General features: G+C 50.6%; 1 protein-coding gene across 2 annotated transcripts in view; it reads left to right on the forward strand.

Annotated features, from left to right (window-relative positions):
* The first annotated feature begins 625 nt into the window (after positions 1-625).
* Positions 626-24,303, forward strand: part of LOC138566230 (G-protein coupled receptor 22-like) — a 1,714,615-nt gene continuing 1,690,937 nt past the window's right edge. Inside the window, exon 1 of one of the 2 annotated variants that reach the window (XM_069643296.1) lies at positions 626-2,291. The gene's annotated coding sequence lies outside the window, so the exon portion shown is untranslated. The remainder of the gene's footprint in view (positions 2,292-24,303) is intronic. The other variant, XM_069643294.1, reaches the window with a different exon arrangement.

The raw sequence follows: 24,303 nt of genomic DNA on the forward strand, positions 1-24,303 counted from the left end.
CGTAGAATGCCCACCCCACCCTGTACCCCGACAGGGCAGGGGTGACTCCCAGTATGCCTGGATGGTTGTTCTGGGTGGGTGATGTTTGAAAACTGCACTGGTTTTCATATGTGTGTTCCTGTGACCAGGCTATAGAGTGGATAACAGGCGCCCCGCAGCTTGCTCACAAGCCGTGTTGCCACACTGCATGCACACACTCAGTTCAACCAGAATGCCTAGAGGCACATCACTAACTTCACGGTGTTGTACTGTAAAACAATCCCGCCTGATCCCCCATCTTTCAGGTTCATTGAATACAGGCACAGGTAGCATGAGGACCTGTCTCTTCGGGCACTGGGCATGCCCACCAGCTCCATTGCACTCGCACCCCATCTCCTTGCGATGAGAACAAGTCATTGATAGGTGACTTTACCGCACAAATGCATTCTGGGAGTTGTAGTCTTAGTTGACAGAAATTTAACAAATCACATCCAAAGACTGAAAGGGTGCTCTAACGCTATACTCATGCGGTCACCATGCCTGTGCACACTGCTTGCACGCATAGTGCACAGGCGGGCGCACAACATGCGATTCTGGTCCTTTAAGAATCGGGTCGTACAGCAGTAGCAGAGGCACGTGACCTATTACTGAGGCGCGATTTTTCTCGTGTGTAGTAGTGAGGGGTAGTGAGGCTCTGGGGATGCAGCAGCGATTAAATGACCTGACAGTAGTACCTCGACAGGCACACCACTGCAAGGGCAGTGCCAACACAGAGCGTGTGTGAACAGGCTGCGGGGGCTCCCCCCCCCGCCCCCTCCTCCAGGACCACTTCAGCTCCAGGCTGCAGCGTTCTTTACGGGATTTCTCCGGGAGCAGTGAGCGCAACACATGCAAACACCGGTGGAGCTGTGATCTTCACGCGCACACTGCGCACAGCAGGTATCCTGCCTCCGGAGCACCTGCGTGCACTGGCAGTGTACCCGTCTTTATAGCGCGCACTACGTGTCCTGAGAGCAGCTTTCCAGGCACGGGGGGGTTCGTGCAGTGCAGGTTCTGGGAGGAGCTGTGCAGGCGCACCGCACTCAGCAGTGGTTCCGAGGGGTTCCAAGAGGCGCTGTGCAGGCGCACCTCACGCAGCAGGGGTTCTGAGAGGCGCTGTGCAGGCGCACCACACGCAGCGGGGTTTCCGAGAGGCGCTGTGCAGGCGCACCGCACGCAGCAGGGTTTCCGAGAGGGGAGCTGCAGTGTCTCCGTGCATGCAGCGCAGCGGGTTCTGGCCCACTGCATGGTGCAGACATCCCGCAGTACCTAGATCCACACGCCAGCACGCAGGCTGCCTGCCCGCGCTCTGCGTGGGCGTCCGCGAGCCTGCGGGGGGCAGGCCAGGTGATCTGAAGGCACACCACCTGCGCAGGCTGCAGGGACGGTGGAGTCCGGGGGCCCTCTCAATTGAGGAAGGAGCTTCGAGTGGTGTGCAGCCCGAGCGAGCCACATCTGCACCGGCTCGCGCAGCAGGGGGCCGGCCGCGCAGGCTCAGTCTTCCAGGGGGTCGTCCAGGGGCACCGGCTGCAGGGGCTGTGACTTTTCACCGATCCCCCGAATAAGCGCAGGGACAGCAGCAGCGCCATGTGGAAGGATCGCCGCAGGGAGTTCTCCGGGCGCCAAGAGTACCCACCACCTGCAGGAGCTCCACCTGTAAGGAATGCCGCAGGGAGCTCGCCGGCTAGCACGGCCATGACCCAGCACCAGTAGAGGCTGCAGAAGGGATGCTGCAGGCAGTTGTCTGTATATAGCGCACGCAGAGGCGCCAACGGCTGCAGGAACCGCGTCATTAGGGAATGCTGCAGCGAGAGCTCCGGCTACAGCACGTGCATAGACGGCAGGAGCTGTGGGTTTTCACGGATGGTGCGGGGATTCTGCAGGAAATGTTTTGATCTTTCGGACGGAATTCCGCAGGATCTTCTTTCTTGCAGGGAGTTCTCCTTCTAAGCGCCCCTCCCCCTGCCCCCTGGGGGTGCACGCTCCACTCTGCTGGCCCATGGAGGCTGCACTCATGCTCCAGGGAGTTCTCCGCGTGCCGTGAAGGCGCAGGACACGCCAACGCCGCAGGAGCTCTGAACTTTCGTGGATGCTGCGGGAGTCTCCTGCAGGGAGTTCTCTGTCCTTTTTACGGATGTAGCAGGGAAAGCGCAGGACCCATCCGCCCTGCCACTTGAAAACCCAAGAATCTCGTCTACATCTGTCCCTAGGGGCTGGGCAGCCAGAGCTCCCCCCGCCCCCCACCTGCGAACGGGCGAAGACGCGCCCAAAAGGTAAGTGCCCGATCCGGGCCCCTCTAAAGCGCCTTGAAGCCCTCTATATGGTCCTCATATCTGTAGTGTCTGTGCCCTGCTTGCTGCTTCGCATATAGCCATGATCCCAATGCCCATATGGCGGGCTAGTGGCACCCCCCCTTATGTAACCTTCTGATGGGTACCCCTATATGGCTCCGTTTCTGCCCCAACCCGCGTCCTAATGTCTGACCCCAGGCTCCACATGTTTGCCCCCATTGGCTCTCTTCTTCTCCCCTGCATAGCCACATTGCCAGTTGCTATATAGCCCCGACCTCACATTGTTACGCTGTTATGCTATGGGATGTTATGCCGGTGTGTATTGTGCACTGTTATGCTACGTTATGGGATGTTATGTTGGTGTGTATTATACACTGTTATGCTACGTTATCGGAGGTTGCCGGCTTATATTGTGCACTGTTATGCTACGTTAATGGATGTTATGTTGGGGTGTATTGTGTTACGCTATGCTATGAGATGTCATGCTATGTGGGGGTGTATTATGCACTGTTATGCTACGTTATCGGAGGTTGTCGGCTTATATTGTGCACTGTTATGCTACGTTAATGGATGTTATGTTGGGGTGCATCATGTTAGGCTATGCTATGCTTTGGGGTGTTATGTTATATTGGAGTGTATTATGTTAGGCTATGCTATGCCATATTCCGTTGGGGTGCATATTGCTTCGTTGTGGGATGTTCTGCTGGGGTGTATTATGGTATGCGATGTTATGCTATGGCGTACTATAGCATAACTTTGCATACCATAATACACCCCAGCTGTTATGCAGCTGTATGCCCGGCCACCTGCTTCCGAGAAGGTCCCCGGGCACCTGTATTCACGCGATACCTGGGCACGCTACCAGGGCTGCACTGCATGGTGTTTCTGTAGGCCAAACGCCTGACCCCCGTGTCTTCTCGTGTAGGGGCAGTACATATATAGTACAATGATGTATTAAGCCAAATGTATCACTGGCGTAACTAGCTTCAAGGCGCTCACAATCCGAACATGTCCACTTACATTTCTAGACCACGTGTATGACACCAAATGCCCTCAGCAGACAAATGCTCTTGCTGGCACCTGCACCTGCCCACGTGACCTCTTTATCTGTCACGTGCCTTATCTTCTCTTTCTCTCCCCCTATATAGCATTGCACTATACATTCCCCAGACATGTTCCCATTCGGTCTTCTTGTCTGTCTCCTGTTTATCCTCTTCGCAATACCCCATGGCACCCCAGTTCGCGTACCGTGTCCCGCATCCTGCTTTGGGGAGAAGCCGGGGGATGTCCAGGGATTGGGGGCTTGAAGAGTGATGAAGACCCCGAAAGCGGGTGGACCTGTCGGGACTGCCTCCAATGCACCAGAAGCCCTGGGGGCGAGACAGTCACCAGGCCAGTGAAACTGACGACGTTATTGCAGCGCGTGACTCGGTGCAACATAGGACCATGATCCCGGAGAATAAAGTCGTCAGTTTCATGCTCGCGCGGCTCGCATGGCAAGTATGTAGCCAGCGCGGAGGGGTGTACTCCTTATTTATTTATTTAGTATTTTATTGTGCGTTTGTGAAGTCAATTCTGCTTGGAAGCGCCCACGGGGCAACAGGGAGACAACACGTGCGAGGGTCGGCATTAAATGAACACGTGACCCAATTCATTACTTTTGTGACACAATTTGACTAGTACCCACGGGGGAGTTTGATAAAATGTGATGCAAAATGTGCAATTTAAATAATATTTATTCAGCACCACTGGTCAAAACTACTGGCCGCATGCTGAAGTAACTCAATAAACTGGTCCACATTGGCCAAAAAAGGGGCCCTCTTTCACCCCAAAAAAACGTAGGCACACTAGTTCCGGCATTGCCCTGGTGGCAGTGCCCTATAGGCTGGCCTGAGCCTGCGGGCGGGCAGTACAGTACACACAGTACGGTACCCAGTGCTGACAGCTGGTGCCCTCGGCCGGTATTTCTGTCACTGGGCGTGGGCCCCAAAAACTTCCTTCCTCCCACCCCGCCAAAACTCCACCCCACCCCTTGAAAGATGTCTTTTCAGAAAAACCTTTTGCAGCGGGAGTCCTACAACGGTGCGAACAGACACTCAAGCGCTTCGAAGCGGGTGGTTAGACGAAAGAAAGACAAGAACAATCGAGAGTAAGGGCGATTGGAGGGGAAGGAAGAGAGAGAGATGTCCAACGTTGTGTTTCTGGGCTCTCCCTCTGGCTCCGTATCCGGTAGCCCACCTCGCCTGCAGAATCGCCGAGCCCGCCTAAGCGCATCGAAGTCCGAACCCGACCGGCGCGGCGCTCGCTGGTTATGGAAACGACCGCTGTGGAGGTGATTGCTGGAAGCGGCGGTGCTTGCAATCGGATTCCCACCCAAGTGCACACATGGTCGCAAAATGCCCTTGCATTTCTGCTCCTCCGGCAAATCGATACACCATCCCGCACGCTCTTTAGCTTTGGCCAAACGCGCTTGAATTATTGTTCAAAACCCTCCTCTATAGGGGTATTTGTCATATGTCTTATGTGTTATTGGCCTTTAATTCTTGCTGTACTTCATGACGTAGAATGACGTCATGTCCTAACACTGTTGTGGGAGTAATCAAGGCACTCGTGCGGTTGAAGGCCCTCTGTGGCGACGGCACGCGAAAGCAGGCACTTTATTTTGAATATAGTGCTATTTTCAACAAATGGTGTCGCAGCGCTGTGAAACAGGAAAGGTCACTATCGAACATGCAGGAGCTGCTGTTGTTTTTTGGCAATTCTCTTTTCATTCTCGCTCTAAAGCGACAGTCCTGGCAGAAGGCATTAATCGCTGGGGCACTGTACCAGTAAACCAATCTCTTTGCCCCTTACCGAAAGAGGGGCAGAGTTTTGCTGAGTTGCGTATTTTGTGGGACCGGCTCAAGCGGTCTCCCTAACTTTCTATGAGACTGTCAGGCATTAGAGCACACCACCACTGTCTCGAAGAGAGACAACCGAGAGCTTCTTTAAACAGCAGCGTGAGTTTTGCTAGGTGGGGGTTTCACAGGCTTCTGTACCCCACATCTTGAGCTGCTGGAAAGCCATCTTGGGACAGGCCTGGGCATTCTGGTGAGGTTTTATTTCAAGTTCGGTAGCCACCGGCTCGATACACGTATCCAGGGCATGGAGGCTGAGGCCCATTCGGCTCTCCTGTATAGTAGCCCTCTGGGGCCGTGCGAGCAGCTGAGCCCTGGACTGTATCCAGCATGTGTTTTTCGAGGAAGTTACCAGGCAGTGCCTCGGGGGCGTCTATTCGTTTGGAAACCGCTACTCCATGCATCAGTGTGCGGGGGCGGCATATATACCTGGAAACCGCAGCCCCATGCATCAGTGTGTGGGGGCGGCTATATACCTGGAAACCGCAGCCCCATGCATCAGTGTGTGGGGATGGCTATACACCTGGAAACCGCAGCCCCATGCATCAGTGTGCGGGTATGGCTGTACACCTGGAAACCGCAGCCCCATGCATCAGTGTTCGGGGATGGCTATATACCTGGAAACCGCAGCCCCATGCATCAGTGTGCGGGGCGGCTATATACCTGGAAACCGCAGCCCCATGCATTAGTGTGCGGGGGCAGCTAAATACCTGGAAACCGCTACTTCATGCATCAGTGTGCGGGGCGGCTATATACCTGGAAACCGCAGCCCCATGCATCAGTGTGCGGGGGTGGCTATATACCTGGAAACCGCAGCCCCATGCATCAGTGTGCGGGGCAGCAATACGTATGGAAATCGCTGCTCCATGCATCAGTGTGTGGGGGCGGCTATACGCCTGGAAACCGCTACTTCATGCATCAGTGTGCGGGGATGGCTATACACCTGGAAACCGCAGCCCCATGCATCAGTGTGCGGAGGCGGCTATATACCTGGAAACCACAGCCCCATGCATCAGTGTGCGGGGGCGGCTATGTACCTGGAAACCACAGCCCCATCCATCAGTGTGCGGGGGCGGCTATATACCTGGAAACCACAGCACCATGCATCAGTGTGCGGGGGTGGCTATATGCCTGGAAACCGCAGCCCCATGCATCAGTGTACAGGTAGCGGCTATACGTCTGGAAACCGCTATTCCATGCATCAGTGTGCGGGGCAGCAATACGTATGGAAATCGCTGCTCCATGCATCAGTGTGCGGGGGCGGCTATACACCTGGAAACCGCAGCCCCATGCATCAGTGTGCGGGGATGGCTATACACCTGGAAACCGCAGCCCAATGCATCAGTGTGCGGGGGCGGCTATATACCTGGAAACCACAGCCCCATGCATCAGTGTGCAGGGGCGGCTATGCGTCTGGAAACCGCTACTCCATGCATCAGTGTGCGTGGCAGCAATACGTATGGAAATCGCTGCTCCATGCATCAGTGTGTGGGGGCGGCTATACGCCTGGAAACCGCTACTTCATGCATCAGTGTGCGGAGCGGCTATATACCTGGAAACCGCAGCCCCATGCATCAGTGTGCGGAGGCGACTATATACCTGGAAACCGCAGCCCCATGCATCAGTGTGCGGGGATAGCTATACACCTGGAAACCGCAGCCCCATGCATCAGTGTGCGGGGATGGCTATACACCTGGAAACCGCAGCCCCATGCATCAGTGTGCGGGGGCGGCTATATACCTGGAAACCACAGCCCCATGCATCAGTGTGCGGGGGCGGCTATATACCTGGAAACCACAGCCCCATGCATCAGTGTGCGGAGGCACTATATACCTGGAAACCACAGCCCTATCCATTAGTGTGCGGGGGCGGCTATATACCTGGAAACCACAGCCCCATGCATCAGTGTGCGGGGGCGGCTATATGCCTGGAAACCGCAGCCCCATGCATCAGTGTACAGGTAGCGGCTATACGTCTGGAAACCGCTACTCCATGCATCAGTGTGCGGGGCAGCAATACGTATGGAAACCGCTACTCCATGCATCAGTGTGCGGGGAGCTATATGCCTGGAAACCACTACTTCATGCATCAGTGTGCGGGGCGGCTATATGCCTGGAAACAGCAGCTCTATGCATCAGTGTGCGGGGCGGCTATATGCCTGGAAACAGCAGCTCCATGCATCAGTGTGCGGGGGCGGCTATACTCCTGGAAACCGCTGCTCCATGCATCAGTGTGTGGGGGGCGGCTATATGCCTGGAAACTGCTGCTCCATGCATCAGTGTGCGGGGGTGGCTATACGCCTGGAAACCGCTACCCCATGCATCAGTGTGCGGGGGCGGCTACGCGCCTGAAAACGGCAGCCCCATGCATCAGTGTGCCGGGGCGGCTATACGCCTGGAAACCGCTGCTCCATGCATCAGTGTGCGGGGCTGCTATATGCCTGGAAACCGCTGTTCCATGCATCAGTGTGCGGGGGCAGCTATACGCCTGGAAACCGCTGCTCCATGCATCAGTGTGCGGGGCGGATATACGCCTGGAAACTGCAGCCCATGCATCAGTGTGAGGGGGCACCTATACACCTGGAAACCGTAGCCCCATGCATCAGTGTGCGTGGGGCGTCTATTCGTTTGGAAACCGCAGCCCCATGCATCAATGTGTGGGGGCGGCTATACACCTGGAAACCGCTACTCCATGCATCAGTGTGCGGGGGCGGCTATACGTCTGGAAACTGCTGCTCCATGCATCAGTGTGCGGGGGCGGCTATACGCCTGGAAACTGCTGCTCCATGCATCAGTGTGCGGGGGCGGCTATACGCCTGGAAACTGCTGCTCCATGCATCAGTGTGCGGGGGCGGCTATACACCTGGAAACCGCTACTCCATGCATCAGTGTGCGGGGGCGGCTATACGCCTGGAAACCGCTGCTCCATGCATCAGTGTGCGGGTGCGGCTATACGCCTGGAAACCGCTGCTCCATGCATCAGACTGCGGGCTGAACTAAGATTTTTGTAATTCGGTCAGAAACTATTTTAAGTACTTCAGAAAACCCGAATATTAGAAATGCTATGGGGCTAATATCAGAAGGCCCCCAAGCTACCTATCCTTGGTGTAAGAGGTGCACCTCCACATCCAAAGTGGGGCATAGATATTATGCAGCTTAAGGTGGGCACAGTTAACAAACAGCAGTTGGAAATGCAAGTCAAACGTTTCGACTTTAACCAGGCCATGAACACCATCACACATTTGTGCTCATTGAGACATTTAGCTGCTATTCACCGTTTAATTTACATCTGAGTGCACAATACGGTCTCCGGCCCGCAGGCGTATAATGGCAAAATTGATGCACCTTGACAAAACTGCATGCGAACCCCCACCACCAAGCCAGCACCCTGCTGGGAGTGCCTGGGGTACCCCGTAAACCACGCCCAGCGCTTGTTGAACACGTAGAGCTCTTAACGTAAAAGTCGACATTTGCCGGTAAATATGCAAATGAACCCTTGCAGAACGCTCCTGCACCCAGATACGACGCTTACACGCACCCCTAAATTCTATCAGAACCACGATTGTGTGCACACACCCCTATGTCTGACATGTGATCTTACCTTCGCAGAGCGATTCCCATGCGCAAGTGCCTGTATGCCTGCCTTCGGCTGGTGGATAGAATGAGGGTTTTGCGTGGCCTGTTCTGCTGTCCAGTTGGATCCATGAATAAATACAATAGGGCAGTGCGTGTCTCATGGGAAGCCTACAAACCCCAGGCCAGACAGGCTGCCATGTACGGGGCAGGGCTATGGGGGCAGGTGTACACCCATTCATTGTCAGCAGTAGAAAATACATTTCAGAAAAACATCTTGGGGTTGCCCGCAAGCACGCCGACAGTGCCACTCTTACTAGAGACCGGCATGCAGGGGATAGCACCCATTTTCCGTATCCGCCCAGTGTTATACTGGGTGCTGTTATGGCCGAATGCAAACCTCGTTAAATATTGAGATGCTTTCTTGGATGTTTTGGAACAACAAGGGGGTACATCACTAAAGTGGGCTGTGTGTGGTTCGAATTGTCTGAGGGAACTGGATCTTGGTCCGTACTGGAGCAACCCGAATGCAATCTCACAATCGAAGGATATTGTCAAAGATGCGAGATGTTCTTGAGAAAACTCTTGGCTCAGTGCCCCTGGCACGATATATTAGTATCAAAACTAAGGCAAGTTGTGAGGATTACTTGGACGATGTTACCCCAAACATGAAAGAGCACTGTATATCATTTTTCCCCGAGGGATTTTACCAACAGTTTCGCTGAGAAATAGTTGTTAGAATGCTGTGTCGCCGATGTGCCCTCTGTGTAACAGCGTCATTGAGGATGTATTGCTTTGTCCAGTTGCATTGCCACTGAGGGGGCGTTTTCTCAGCCCTCTCTTCTGCTACCGCGGTTGCAGGACTACAGAAGAGGTCATGAAGAAATTCAACTGATACCTCTGCTGTATTTGCTATCTGCAAATTTCTTAAATGCCCATGGTGCTTACGTTTATAGATGTCACCGGAGGTCCCTTGTTAATTGTGTGGTTTTAATCTCAGTTCTCGCACCATGATATACATTTTATGTGTTGTTTTTGTCTTTTATTGATGTATGCTTTTATGACAGTTTTGTCGAAATAAAGCTAGTTGAATGAATAAATACATATCGTTCAGCGCAATTGTGGGCGTACAAGGGACTGATTGTGGGGTGTCCCTCGTAACGCCCACATTTTCCTGCGTTCTTCCCCATTTTCAGAGTTCTGCCCCCTCCCCAGTCCTCTGCTCAATCCACGATCGCGCTCTGTGTGGTGTCTCGCGCCAGGCACTCGGCTGCTCGCAGAGACGTGCCGGGTCGCCGCGAAATCCACGCAAGTCGTGGGAGAGTCCTGCACTGTCGATTCCATGAATTGACAAATAGGGATTTGTGCACGGAATGGCACACACATCCCTGATTTTCCACGCAAATTATTCCTTGAATCTGGTCCATAATCATCATTAACATATTACCCTGATGCAGTGGGTGGCATGAGGAACACGTTCACCACGTAACCACAGAAAATATGCACACGTGCTTTCTTGGTAAATTGATGGACAAAGGCATGCACAATCGTTACTGAGCGGATGAGAACACCAGCCAAACACTAACACACTCCCTCAGGATATAAAAATGATACAAGTTTTCGAAAACTTCAGAAGAGGTGTTATCACCTGGCTACTCAATAAGAACTAACCTTATCTCCACCCTAGCCTTCTGTACCCAACCTGCCTATACATGACTCCACTTGTTCCTGTATGACATTTACTATGAGACATATGCGTGCACCAATGCACTGTATTGATTCTAATTCGCCTGGTATATCATGACCGAAGTATTCCCCTGCACAATCTACGCTAAGTGACATATGTAATCTTAAATGATTGTAACATATATTATGTGACCTATGCACCTGCATACGTTTTTGCAACATGTAAGCAATTGTTCTTTTACTAGCGCCCAGATACCCACGGGTCAGGTGCGCTATATAAATAAAATAAACAAACAAACAGGTTGCCACTCGTCCTTGCCAGTGGCTATTTCCTCGGTTGGTGCAGCCGGCTGGTGTCAGCCCTGTTGGTTCCAACTAACCCTACTTTGGCAGTGCTGCCGCCCATTAAGGTAGCGCAGCCGCACCAACCTCATGCTGGCTGACTGGAGCAGTGTGCATTGGCGCCTTCCAACGCCTTACTCTTGACACTGGATACCTGGCACTGTCATGCCAGCACGGGGTATCAAGTTGATAAATAACAAGGCGCTTACCCAAGTGGCCGAGGCACACTGTTGTTGCTTGTTGTGTAGCTGCGACTGACTGGCTGTTAAAATAACGACGTGCCAAAACACAACACCACGAGCAAAGTGCGTGAGACAATATGTGCCAGGGCTGAGCTTTGGCAAACACTCTCACAAATTAAGCGTCCCCATAAGTGCCATTCGGGGCGTGCAATAACGACCACCCTCCCCCCCCACACACACACACCCTCCAAGCTGGCTGCTGTCCTCTGAGGTAAGCGAGGCCTGCTCTGGCGAATTCCTAAGAGTGAGACGCGAACATCATTTCATTTGTCCTTCAACACATGAAATTGTCCCCCTAAACACCAAATCAATTCCCCTTCAGGCTATCACTCACTGAGTACTAAGTATACATCTCAAATCACTCCCTCGTGTAAAGTGCTTATATACACTGTGCATAGAGTTCTGGGCACACACTGCTCACTCCAGTCAGTAGCTTCTATCCACAGAGCAGGAGCACCCTGGCAGAACCTCTGCAAGCCGCTAACCGAGGACGCATTTCATGAAGCGCCCACTCTGCGCTGAATCACTTCCAGGCACTTAAGCTATAGCTCCACGAAGGAATGCAAACTGAAGGTTCGGTAGGACGCTTGCGTAGGGGGCTAACTTCTCACACCTTTCCCAATTGCAATGACTCCATTCTTAGTTTTGGGTCTCAGGTTATTCCGTGAGCGCTGCCTATACACCAAAACTACTGGCATGAGAAGAGAAGCTAGGAGAGAGGTGGGACATGAGGTTGGACACAGCCTGTGGGGTTGGCTTTGGTTTTTACATATTGACTGCCCATTACCATGCTAGTACCCCTGGCCAGTCCCACACATTACCTGCCCCTCCCTGCCTGCCCACCCCAATGCCCATCTCCTTGAGCTAGCTCTGTGCTTTTTAAGAGGAGGACAATATTATTTATAAGCAGTTGTCAGAAAGGTAATGTCTTTATTGTGGGTGAAAGCCAGATCCTTGTGTAATAAAAATGTCCCACCCAAATGTGCATTCAACCACTTGATTTATAAGCACATATGTGGTGTCTTGCATCAGTGTCTTGCACTGAATTCCTTTTAAAAGGTGGAGAAAAAAAAAGTATTGCCTCTTCTTGTCCAGGCATTAAATAGGTATTGCCATAATACGTTGAGGTATTGAGATACTTTTCCAGCTGTTTAGCAAAAAAAGTGGACGCCACACTATTTTGAAAAAAACACAATTCGCATATTGAGGTTCAAAGTAGAATAACCTGTGTATCATACTCTTCAGGAGGTGACTGGAAGGAGTCTCGAGACACCCAGACCCAAAATATCCATGAGGCAAGAAGCTGGGCAACCATCCCGAGCTAATCAGCCGCTCACTGTTTGTACCCAAAAGCGAGTTCCCTTGATTTTGTAGCTTGAAATACAAAAGTACTTCTATGTTTTTCACAGTTCTTTATGAATAATCACAAAATAAATGAGAGGTGTATATATTTAAATTAAATTCACTAATCGCATCTTAGTGAGGCAGAAATCAGATGTCCACATTATTAGGTTCCTTTGCCTGTGAATTTCGAGAAAAACTCCTCCCTCAAGGTGAACCTTTCTCGTGAACAGGCACATTCAAACGTGGTTGCTGCTTTTACCATGTGCTTAAATCTGCCGGATGGCCGTTTGACTTTTAATCTTAACGAGGATAATGCTTTCCCTCTTAGCGTCTCCTCGCCCAGCGTGTCGCCTAACTGCATGAACGCGCAGAGTTCCTGTTGCCATCTCATGACCAGGTGAATATACAAAGCTTTGCCAATGCTTGTTCGAATGTGCTAGGTGATGCAGCGTGAGACCAGGCTTTGAGGCTTCATTGTATCTTTCCACACACATTACTAATCCAACTTGTTACGCCTGGGGTCTATGTAACAGGGGCATTAACCTATACAGCTATCTTAGTTTGTGCCTTTTCTCCAGCAGCAAATGTGTTTGTTTATATTTGATTATTTATAACGCACTTAAGATCCAGAGGTTTCTAAGCGCGGACTCGGGGATTGAACCTGTGTTGCTCAACACCGTCTTGCTTTCAAGGCGAGCGCGTTGCCCCTGAGCTATCCTCCCTAGACAATGACTTCTCTACCCTCGTGCATCCACTGCCAGCCCCAGCTGCCCCCCACAGAATGTTCCTCTCTGCCACCCACTCACATGTTACACAGACTGTCCCTTCTCGCAACCTCTAGTGTTTTCCATAAATTGCTCCAGCATACATGTATTGATCCCCGACATTGGTTATATAATGTTATTCGTGTGTGGGGTTTATTTGCGTATTCATGCACTGACATGAAATTTAAACCACTGTGAGAAGTGGATCTGTTTATTATGCTTTGCTTATGCACCCACTACGCGTCTAAGAAGAAAGCACAGTGGGTTCATGCATCTGCTGCAGAGATCTGTTTAAAGAGGGAGCCATGTTAATTGCAACACGCGCATTCACAGTTCCTGAAAAACGAAAATGGCTTGGCTGTTAAAGCATGATGCAGATATCAGATACAGGTATCGGACAGAACATGCGTGTTATAAATGTCGTATCTTCCTATTGAAGGGGCTGCTAGACGGGGCGTGTGACCAGCCCGAGGATGTCTGGAGCCACCAAAGCCATCGGGAGGGGAAGTCAATAATAATGTCATTGCACTGCTCAGAGGTCAATATTACTGTGACAATATGAAGTAGTTCTGTCGTTTTCGAATTTAATTTAAAAACATGATGAAAAGCTGTGGGCTGTAAGTCGCCAATGAGCAAAGGTGAACATGGAGGAAAAATGGCTGAGGCATACAGAGCCCTGGGCAATTATGAGAAGAGCTGGAAAGACAGAGGGAGACCGGGCACAAATCACGAGTAAGAGTGTACAGAGGGAGACACGGTACAATGCGAGAATAAGAGGGAGAGGGAGACAGGACACAAAGCAAGAGTAAGAGTGGACAGAGGGAGACATGGTACAATGCGAGAATAAGAGGGAGAGGGAGACAGGACACAAAGCAAGAGTAAGAGTGAACAGAGGTAGACATGGTACAATGCGAGAATAAGATAGAGAGGGAGACCGGGCACAAAGCAAGAATAAGAGTGAACCGAGGGAGACACGGTACAATGCGAGAATAAGAGGGAGAGGGAGACAGGGCACAAAGCAAGAATAAGAGTGTACAGCGGGAGACGTGTACAGTGCGAGAATAAGATGGAGAGGGAGACAGGGCACAGATCAGGAATAAGAGTGAACAGAGGGAGACACGGTACAATGGGAGAATAAGAGTTAGAGGGAGATAGGGCACAAAGTAAGAATAAGAGTGAACAGAGGGAGACATGGTACAATGCGAGCATAAGAGGGAGAGGGAGACAGGGCACAGATCAGGAATAAGAGTGAACAGAGGGAGACATGGTACAATGCAAGCATAAGAGGGAGAGGAAGACAGGGCACAGAATAAGAATCGGAGGGGGAGGGAGTCGGGGCACCGAGCAAGAAGAAGAGTGACCAGAGGGAGAGACATGGTACAGTGCGAGAATAAGAGGGAGAGGGAGACCGGGCACAAAGTAAGAATAAGAGTGAACAGAGGGAGACTTGTACAGTGCGAGAATGAAGATGGAGAGGGAGGCCGGGCACAAAACAAGAATAAGAGTGCACAGAGGGAGACATGGTACAGTGCGAGAATAAGAGGGAGAGTGAGGCAGGGAACAGAACAGGAATAAGAGTGGACATAGGGAGAAGCATGCTACAGTGCGAAAATAAGAGGGAGAGGAAGATGGGGCACAGAACAGGAATAAGAGTGACTGGAGGGAGAGACACGTTACAGTGCTCGAATAAGAGGGAGAGGGAGACGGGACAGAAAGGAAAAAAGAGTGACCAGAGGGAGAGATATGGTATAGTGTGAGAATAAGAGGGAGAGGGAGATAGGGCAGAGAACAGGAATAAGAGTGACCAGAGGGAGAGACATGGTATAGTGCAAGAATAAGAGGGAGACAGAGACAGAGACGGGACAGAACAGGAATAAGAGTGACCAGAGGGAGAGACATGGTATAGTGTGAGAATAAGAGATAGAGGGAGATAGGGCACAGAACAGGAATAAGAGTGACCAGAGGGAGAGACATGGTATAGTGCGAGAATAAGAGGGAGAGGGAAACGGGACAGAACAGGTATAAGAGTGACCAGAGGGAGAGACATGGTATAGTGCGAGAATAAGAGGGAGAGGGAGACAGGCGAGAACAGGAATAAGAGTGGACAAAGGGAGCGACACGGTATAGTGCGAGAATAAGAAGGAGAGGGAGACAGGAGAGAACAGGAATAAGAGTGACCAGAGGGAGAGACATGGAATAGTGCGAGAATAAGAGGGAGACAGAGACGGGACAGATAAGAATAAGAGTCACCAGAGGGAGAGACATGGTATAGTGTGAGAATAAGAGATAGAGGTAGATAGGGCACAGAACAGGAATAAGAGTGACCAGAGGGAGAGACATGGTAGAGTGCGAGAATAAGAGGGAGAGGGAGACAGGAGAGAACAGGAATAAGAGTGGACAAAGGGAGCGACACGGTATAGTGCGAGAATAAGAGGCAGAGGGAGATAGGGCACAGAACAGGAATAAGAGTGACCAGGGGGAGAGACATGGTATAGTGCGAGAATAAGTGGGAGAGGGAGACAGGAGAGAACAGGAATAAGAGTGGACAAAGGGAGCGACACAGTACAGTGCGAGAATAAGAGGAAGAGGGAGACAGGACAAAGCAAGAATAAAAGTGAACATAGGGAGACATGGTACAATGTGAGAATAAGAGGGAGAGGAAGACAGGGCACAGAACAGGAATAAGAGTGGACAGAGGGAGAGACATGGTACAGACAGAGCACCAAGCACAAATAGGAGGGGGAGGAGAGGTAAACAGAGAACAGAGCAAGAATAAGAGTGACCTGAGGAAGAAACATGGTACAGTGTGAGAATAGGAGGGTAAGGCCTGACAAAGGGGCACAGAAGAAGAATAAAAGGTAGAAGGAGATAGGGCACAGAACAAGAATAATGGTGAAATAGACAGAGATATTGCACAGTGCGAGAATAAGAGGGGGAGGCAGGACAATGCGGCACAGAACAAGAATAAGAGGGGGTGGAGAGGGAGACATGGTACAATGCAAGAGTAAGAGGGAGAGGGAGACATGGCACAGAGCAAGAATCAAAAGGGACGCGAGAGGGAGAGAGGGAACAGAACAAGAATAATAGTGAACAGAGGGAGAGACATGGTACAGTGCGGGAATAAGAGTATGAGGCAGAACAACGGGTCACAGCACAAGCATAAGAGGGGGTGAAGATGGAGACGGGGCACACTGCAAGAATAAGAGTGGGAGGTGAGGCATAAACAGCACAGAAGAAGTATGAGAGGGAGAGGAGAGGGAGACGGGGAAGAGAACAAGAATAAGGGTGAAATAGAGGGAGACATTGTACAGTGCTAGAATAAAAGGGTGAGGCAGGACAACGCGGCACAGAACAAGAATAAGAGGGGGTGGAGAGGGAGACATGGTACAATGCAAGAGTAAGAGGGAGAGGGAGACATGGCACAGAGCAAGAATCAAAGGGGACGCAAGAGGGAGAGAGGGCACAGAACAAGAATAAGAGTGAACAGAGGGAGAGACACGGTACAGTGCAGGAATAAGAGGATGAGGCAGGACAACGGGTCACAGAAGAAGAATAAGAGGGAGTGGGACACAAGGCACAGAACAAGAATAATGGTGAAATAGAGGAAGACATGGCACTGTGCGAGAATAAGAAGACGAGGCAGGACAAATGGGGACAGCACAAGAATAAGAGAGGGGGAGACATTACACAGAAGAATAAAAGGGGAGGAAAGGGAGACGGGGCACAGAACAAGAATAAGAGGGCAAGGTGAGGGAGAGACATGGTAAAGAAGAAGAATAGAGGTGGAGGAGAGGGAGACAGGGCAGAGTACACGGATTAGGGTGAGATAGAGGGAGACATGGCACAGTGCAAAAATAAGAGGGCGAGGCAAGACAACGGGGCACAGAACACGAATAAAAGGGGGAGGAGAGGGAGGCTGGGCACATAACAAGAATAAGAGGTGGTGGAGAGGGAGACAAAGCATAGAAGAAGAACAAGAGGTGCAGGAGAGAGCGACAGGGCACTGAAGAAGAGGGGCTGTGAGGGAGAAAGGGCACAGAACAAGAAAAAGAGGTGGAGGAGAGGGAGACATGGCAGAGGGCATGAAAAAGAGGGGGTGAATGAGACATGGCACAGAAGAAGAATAAGTGGGAAGGGTAGCGAGAAAGGGCAAAGAACAAGAAAACGAGGTGACGGGCAGGGAGTCGGGGCAGAGAGCAATAATACGGGAGACATTGCACAAAGCAAGGATAAGAGGCAGAGGCGAGGGAGACATGGAACAGAAGATGAATATGAGCGGGAGGAGAGAGAAGCCACTGGAGTTACCTTTAGCTCCAAAATTAGTATTGCAGAAGGGGTACGTTTTTTCATAAAGTTAACCTCACTGGAAGCTAATTATTCCAGATTTCCGTGCCCCCACCGTTCTGCCCCATACAGGGCGTCAGGGACTGCCTGCTTCCCATACAGTCTAGTGTTGGAGAGAATGCGCCACGACCATGGGCCTCATTACGACCCTGGCGGTAAGGGGTTTACGCCAGCGTTAGCTGCGCCGACCCCTTACCGCCAATTACGAGGTCCCTTAGCGCCATGGAGCTTTTAACACCCGCTTTTAGCGGGTGTTAAAATCCATGGCGCTAAGGGACCATGGAGTTAATTACGCCACCGTAATTTACGGTGGCGTAATTAACGCCTTCCCCACTCCCATCATGCCCTATGGGGCAAAAATGGGAATGGGGAAGGGTAAATGGGGATTGGGGACTTACCGCCCCGCCTAGGTCGGAATGGGGCGGTAAGTCCGCCAACCACCATGGCGTAAACGTAGTTTACGCCATGGTGGTAAAGTCACGGCCCAGGCGGTAACTTACCGCCTGGGTCGTAATGAGGCCCCATGCCTTGTATGAAATGCTACAATGGACCCCACAAATTTGTCAAGGGTGGTTGTAGAACGCTTCACTTGGTCAGTGCACCTCTCTGTCTCTTGGTTTTGGGATGCTATCCTGGCATGGGGTGATCTGTGTTGTGGTAGATCCAGCTTGGTTGCAGCTGTGTCTGGTTTAGGGAAGCTATCCTGTCATGGGGTGATATGTGTTGTGGTAGATCCAGCTTGGTTGCAGCCGTGTCTGGTTTCGGGATGCTATCCTAGCATTTGGTAATCTGTGTTGTGGTAGATCCAACTTGGTTGCAGCCGTGTCTGGATTAGGGATGCTATCCTGGTATGGGGTGATCTGTGTTGTGGTAGATCCAGCTTGGTTGCAGCCGTGTCTGGTTTAGGGATGCTATCCTGGTATGGGGTGATCTGTGTTGTGGTAGATCCAGCTTGGTTGCAGACGTGTCTGCTTTAGGGATGCTATCCTGGTATGGGGTGATCTGTGTTGGGGTAGATCCAGCTTGGTTGCAGCCGTGTCAGGGTTAGGGAAGCTATCCTGGCATGGGGTGATCTGTGTTGTGGTAGATCCAGCTTGGTTGCAGACGTGTTCGGGTCTATTGATGCTATCCTGGCATGAGGGGATCTGTGTTGTGGTAGATCCAGCTTGGTTGCAGACGTGTTCGGGTCTATTGATGCTATCCTGGCATGAGGGGATCTGTGTTGTGGTAGATCCAGCTTGCTTGCAGCCGTGTCAGGGTTAGGGAAGCTATCCTGGCATGGGGTGATCTGTGTTGTGGTAGATCCAGCTTGCTTGCAGCTGTGTCAGGGTTAGGGAAGCTATCCTGGCATGGGGTGATCTGTGTTGTGGTAGATCCAGCTTGGTTGCAGACGTGTTCGGGTCTATTGATGCTATCCTGGCATGAGGGGATCTGAGTTGTGGTAGATCCAGCTTGGTTGCAGACGTGTTCGGGTCTATGGATGCTATCCTGGTATGGGGGGGATCTGTGTTGTGGTAGATCCAGCTTGGTTGCAGAAGTGTTCGGGTCTATGGATGTTATCCTGGCATGAGGTCATGCAGGCTGTGGTAGATGCAGTTCAGTTGTGAAGGTGTCTAGTCTAGGGAGGTTATCCTGGCATAAGATTATGTGAGTTGTGGTAGACCCAGTTTGATGGCAATGGTGTCCTGTTTAGGGACGCTATCCTAGCATGAGGTGTTGTAAGTTCTGGTAGACCCAGTTGGGTTGCAGAAGTGTTTGGGTCTATTGATGCTATCCTGGCATGGGGGGATCTGTGTTGTGGTAGATCCAGCTTGGTTGCAGAAGTGTTCGCGTCTACGGATGCTATCCTGGTATGGGGGGTGGATCTGTGTTGTGGTATATTCAGCTTGGTTGCAGAAGTGTGTGGGTCTATGGGTGTTATCCTGAGGTCATGCAGGCTATGCTAGATGCAGTTCAGTTGGGAGGGTATCTAGTTTAGGGATGTTATCCTCGCATACGATGCGATGATGTGAGTTGTGGTAGATCCAGTTTGATGACAAAGGTGTCCTGTTTGGGATATTATCCTAGCATAAGGTCTCGCGTGGTGTGGTAGACCCAGTTCAGTTGTAGGTGTATCCGGTTTAGGAATGTTATCCTGGCATGAGGGTTTCCATGTTGTGGTAGACCCAGTTCGGTTGCAGAGCTGTTCGGTTTAGGGATCTTATTCTGGCATGAGGTATTTGCGTGTTGTTGTAGACCCAGTTCGGTTGCAAAGGTCTTCTACTCAGGGATGTTATCCTGGCATGAGGTGTTGGTGTTGTGGTACAATCAATTCGGTTTCAGAGGTGTTCATGTTTAGAGATGTTATACTGGTGCAACGTGATGCGTGTAGTGGTAAATCGAGTTCAGTTGCAGAGGTGTCCTGTTTAGAGATCATATCCTAGCATGAGGTGATGCGTGTTGTGGTAAAATCAGTTTGGTTCCAAAGGTGTTCGGTTTGGGGATGTTATCATGGCATAAGGTGTTGTGTGGTGTAGTAGACCCAGTTCAGTTGTAGGTGTGTCTGTTTTAGGAATGGTATCCTGGCATAAGGTGTTGCGTGGTGTGGTAGACCCAGTTCATTTGTAGGTGTTTCCATTTTAGGAATGTTATCCTGGCATAAGGTGTTGCGAGTTGTGGTAGATCCAGATCGGTTGCAGAGGTGTTCGGTTTCGGAATGTTATCCTGGCATAAGGTGTTGCGAGTTGTGGTAGACCCAGATCGGTTGCAGAGGTGTTTGGTTTAGGAATGTTATCCTGGCATAAGGTGTTGCCAGTTGTGGTAGACCCAGTTCAGTTGTAGGTGTGTCCGGTTTAGGAATGTTATCCTGGCATAAGGTGTTGCAAGTTGTGGTAGACCCAGTTTAGTTGTAGGTGTGTCCGGTTTAGGAATGTTATCCTGGCATAAGGTGTTGCCAGTTGTGGTAGACCCAGTTCATTTGTAGGTGTGTCCGGTTTAGGAATGTTATCCTGGCATAAGGTGTTGCGAGTTGTGGTAGACCCAGATCGGTTGCAGAGGTGTTCAGTTTAGGAATGTTATCCTGGCATAAGGTGTTGTGTGGTGTGGTAGACCCAGTTCAGTTGTAGGTGTGTCCGTTTTAGGAATGTTATCCTGGCATAAGGTGTTGCGTGGTGTGGTAGATCCAGTTCAGTTGCAGGTGTGTGCGTTTTGGGAATGTTATCCCGGCATAAGGTGTTGCGAGTTGCGGTAGACCCAGATCAGTTGCAGAGGTGTTCGGTTTAGGAATGTTATCCTGGCATAAGGTGTTGCGAGTTGCGGTAGACCCAGATCGGTTGCACAGGTGTTCGGTTTAGGAATTTTATCCTGGCATAAGGTGTTGCGTGGTGTGGTAGACCCAGTTCAGTTGTAGGTGTGTCCGGTTTAGGAATGTCATCCTGGCATAAGGTGTTATTGGTGTGGTAGACCCAGTTCAGTTGTAGGTGTGTCCGGTTAAGAATGTTATCCTGGCATAAGGTGTTGCGGGTTGTGGTAGACCTAGTTCGGTTGCAGAGGTGTTCGGTTTAGGAATGTTATCCTGGCATAAGGTGTTGTGTGGTGTGGTAGACCCAGTTCGGTTGTAGGTGTGTCTGGTTTAGGAATGTTATCCTGGCATAAGGTGTTGCGTGGTGTGGTAGACCCAGTTCAGTTGTAGGTGTGTCCGGTTTAGGAATGTTATCCTGGCATAAGGTGTTGCGTGTTGTGGTAGACCCAGTTCAGTTGTAGGTGTGTCCGGTTAAGAATGTTATCCTGGCATATGGTGTTGCGGGTTGTGGTAGACCTAGTTCGGTTGCAGAGGTGTTTGGTTTAGGAATGTTATCCTGGCATAAGGGGTTGTGTGGTGTGGTAGACCCAGTTCAGTTGCAGACTTGTTTGGTTTAGATGATTGATTGATTGATAGTTTATTTATATCGCGCCGGTACACAGGTGTTTCGATGAGTTATCGTGGCATGAGGTGTTGCAAGTTGTGGTACACCCAGTTTTGTTGCAGACGTGGCTGGTGAAGAAATATTATCCTAGACATGTGCTGGTGTGTGTGTTTGCCAATTCAGTTGAATAATCACTACAATTAGGCGGCCTTGATGATTTCTTGAATTTTAGATCTCTGAAGTTTCCGATGCAAATTGGCTCGGGAGGGACCGCTTTAGCATATCCGCTTCCGAAGCTGTCCGTAAAGAGGTGTTTAAGGTTTGCTTCTACCGGAGCAGTTGGCCTAGGGTAGTGTGTCAGATTTTTGCAGGATGCGTTCGGGGACAGTTTTAAAAAACGGATTGCGAATTGGCCTTTGAGTGATCCATCCACGCCCAATGCCCCCCAGGTGCCTGCATGCCCACTCTCGGATGCGGCTTTGTTTTGTGAACTCCGACCTCAATAACCCTCATACATAAACTGCCTCGCTACTCCCACCTTACCTGCAAAAAAGTGAAGGAACAAACTGAAGCCTTGGGGTCAGTGGTGATAAGCCACCTGTGCTGGTAATCACGTGATGCGCGGTGACCAGAGGTCCCCGCATAGCAAACCATCCTGTATCAGCATCTCACCAGGAACTGCAGGTGTTGTCTACAGGCTACACCTAGATGTCTGCAGTAGTTGCATCAACCCAATGGGATGTCAATTCCCCTTCTTTTAAGACTGTGAGACTGAATATCTATTACACCTTCATTTGGCCCACTAGATCCACCCTTCGCCGCCATTCGGAGGATAGTTAGTTTCACAAAGAGATGCTAATCATCGAGAGGTGTGAGCCATTCAAAGCTGAGCAGAGCAGTCAAGTCTGTGGCTTCGCCTTATTTTATTTATTGTATATCATTGCTTATTGCACGAAGCAGAGCACTTTAAAACAGTGAGGGAGCCAGCGTGGGGCTTGGTGTTTTATACCAAAGTCCAGCACTGTTGATGGAGGGAGGGACATGTTTTTATTAGTCCGGCAGGAATTGTTGAAAGAACCACGTTTTTGTGTTCTGCAGAACTTGAGGGTATTTTGTGCCAGGATTGTATTCTAGATGGTGAAGACACTTCTTGAGAGTCTTCTCCTTACAGGCCACCTTAGACTCCAACCTTGCCATAGTTTTGATACACAAGGCGTGCGGGCCTCCAGAGGGGTGGAGGTTAGCCGCCGAGTTTGTTGGTGTTCCATTCGAGACAGCTTTGTAGGTGATTCAACAAGTTTTGAATAGGATTCTGGTAGGGGGGGGCGGCAATAGTGTTTGGGGGATTTCTTTATATGGCCGGGCCAGACTTCTATCCTCTATCACTGGGACGTGTATTGTAGCTTGCCAAGTATTTGTCTGGGTTTGATGTCCAAGGCTGCGGGAAGGACCGGTCTGGAAATCCACTTCTTTAGTTCTTCACTTTCTGTTATGCTGATCTTTATGAAATGGCGCTGGCGTGCGTGACGTGATGGCTTCATCAACGTGATGACATCAGCAATTTTGACTTGGTCACAATTCATGTTAGCTAGTACAAAGTGGGGATATCAGAAGCCTGGTAAATATGAATAGAGAATTTGAATGAAACACACATGTAATGTAGTTGAAATTAACACAGCCTTAAAACATGATTTATTTTGTATATGCCTATTCCTATCTAGCAAATGTCCCTGGAGATGGTCATTAATGACCAAAATGCATTGGTCGCAATTTGCAACATGCCAATTTCTTAACGCTTTTCTTACTTGGAATAAAAAAAACAAAGCCGTGCCCACTCAACCCACCTGGTATATCGACGTTTATTGTAGCTGGCAGTTATGACACTCTGCTCTCAGAGGTGAGTGATTTGGTAGGTGCTTGCTGTAGCCCCCCTAATCATTGATGCCCTGGAGGGAGAGTCACAGAAGAGTGCTGTTTCTGCTTTCAACTTCCTCAGTTTGGGAGGTATTAAGGCCTCACAGGCCAGTGGCTGGCTCTGAACCCAATCTCTGAGTCAGACCCAGCCTCAGCAGGAGAGTGTTGTAGTCTCCAAGAGCAATCTGCCCACAAGAGGAAGATATAGTGGGAGAAAGAGGACAGAGTCAGAGTAGGAGCGGCGCCACAGGGAGGAGGGGGCTCCATGTCAGAATAAGACAGTGGATGAGGCAAGGCAAAGGGCAAAACCGTGTAAGATAGGGGTACAATGTGAAAATAGGGGAGAGGTGTAAGAATAGGGGGGGCACACACAGAGGAAGGGACACACAGTGTGAAGAATTTAGGGCTAGAGTATGAGGGTTATAGGGGCACAAAGTGAGAATGGGAGAGAAAAGAAACCGCACAGTGTGAGAATAAGAGGGGCACACAGGGGCACAGTGACAGCATAAGAGGGTATGCAAGGGGCACAATGCGTGAAAAAGAGGGTAAGGAAGTAACAGTGAGACCGAGAGAGACAGAGCACTGTGCAAATACAAGGATGAGACCGTGAAATGGGACTGAGTGCGAGATTATGAGGGAAGGATACAGGGAGACTATATCACAGTGTGGGAATAAGAGGAAGAGACAGGGAGACACTGCCACAGTGTGAGACTAAAAGAATGAGACGGGGAGACAGTGTGGTAATAAGAGAATGAGACATAAAGAAACGCTATCACAGTGTGGGGATACAAGGGTGAGATAGGGAGACACTGCCACAGTGTGGGAGCGAGAGAATGAGAGACAGAGACCCTATCACAGTGTGAGACTAAGAGGAAGAGGCAGGGTGACACTGTCACAGTGTCAGAATAAGAGCATGAGACAGAGAGAGACACCATCACAGTGTGGGAATAAGAGGGTGCGATAGGGAGACACTGCTATAGTAGGAGGACAAGAGGCAGAGACAGG

This window comes from Ambystoma mexicanum, chromosome 2p, assembly GCF_040938575.1.
Source record: "Ambystoma mexicanum isolate Mex_15411 chromosome 2p, UKY_AmexF1_1, whole genome shotgun sequence".
NCBI lineage: Eukaryota > Metazoa > Chordata > Amphibia > Caudata > Ambystomatidae > Ambystoma > Ambystoma mexicanum.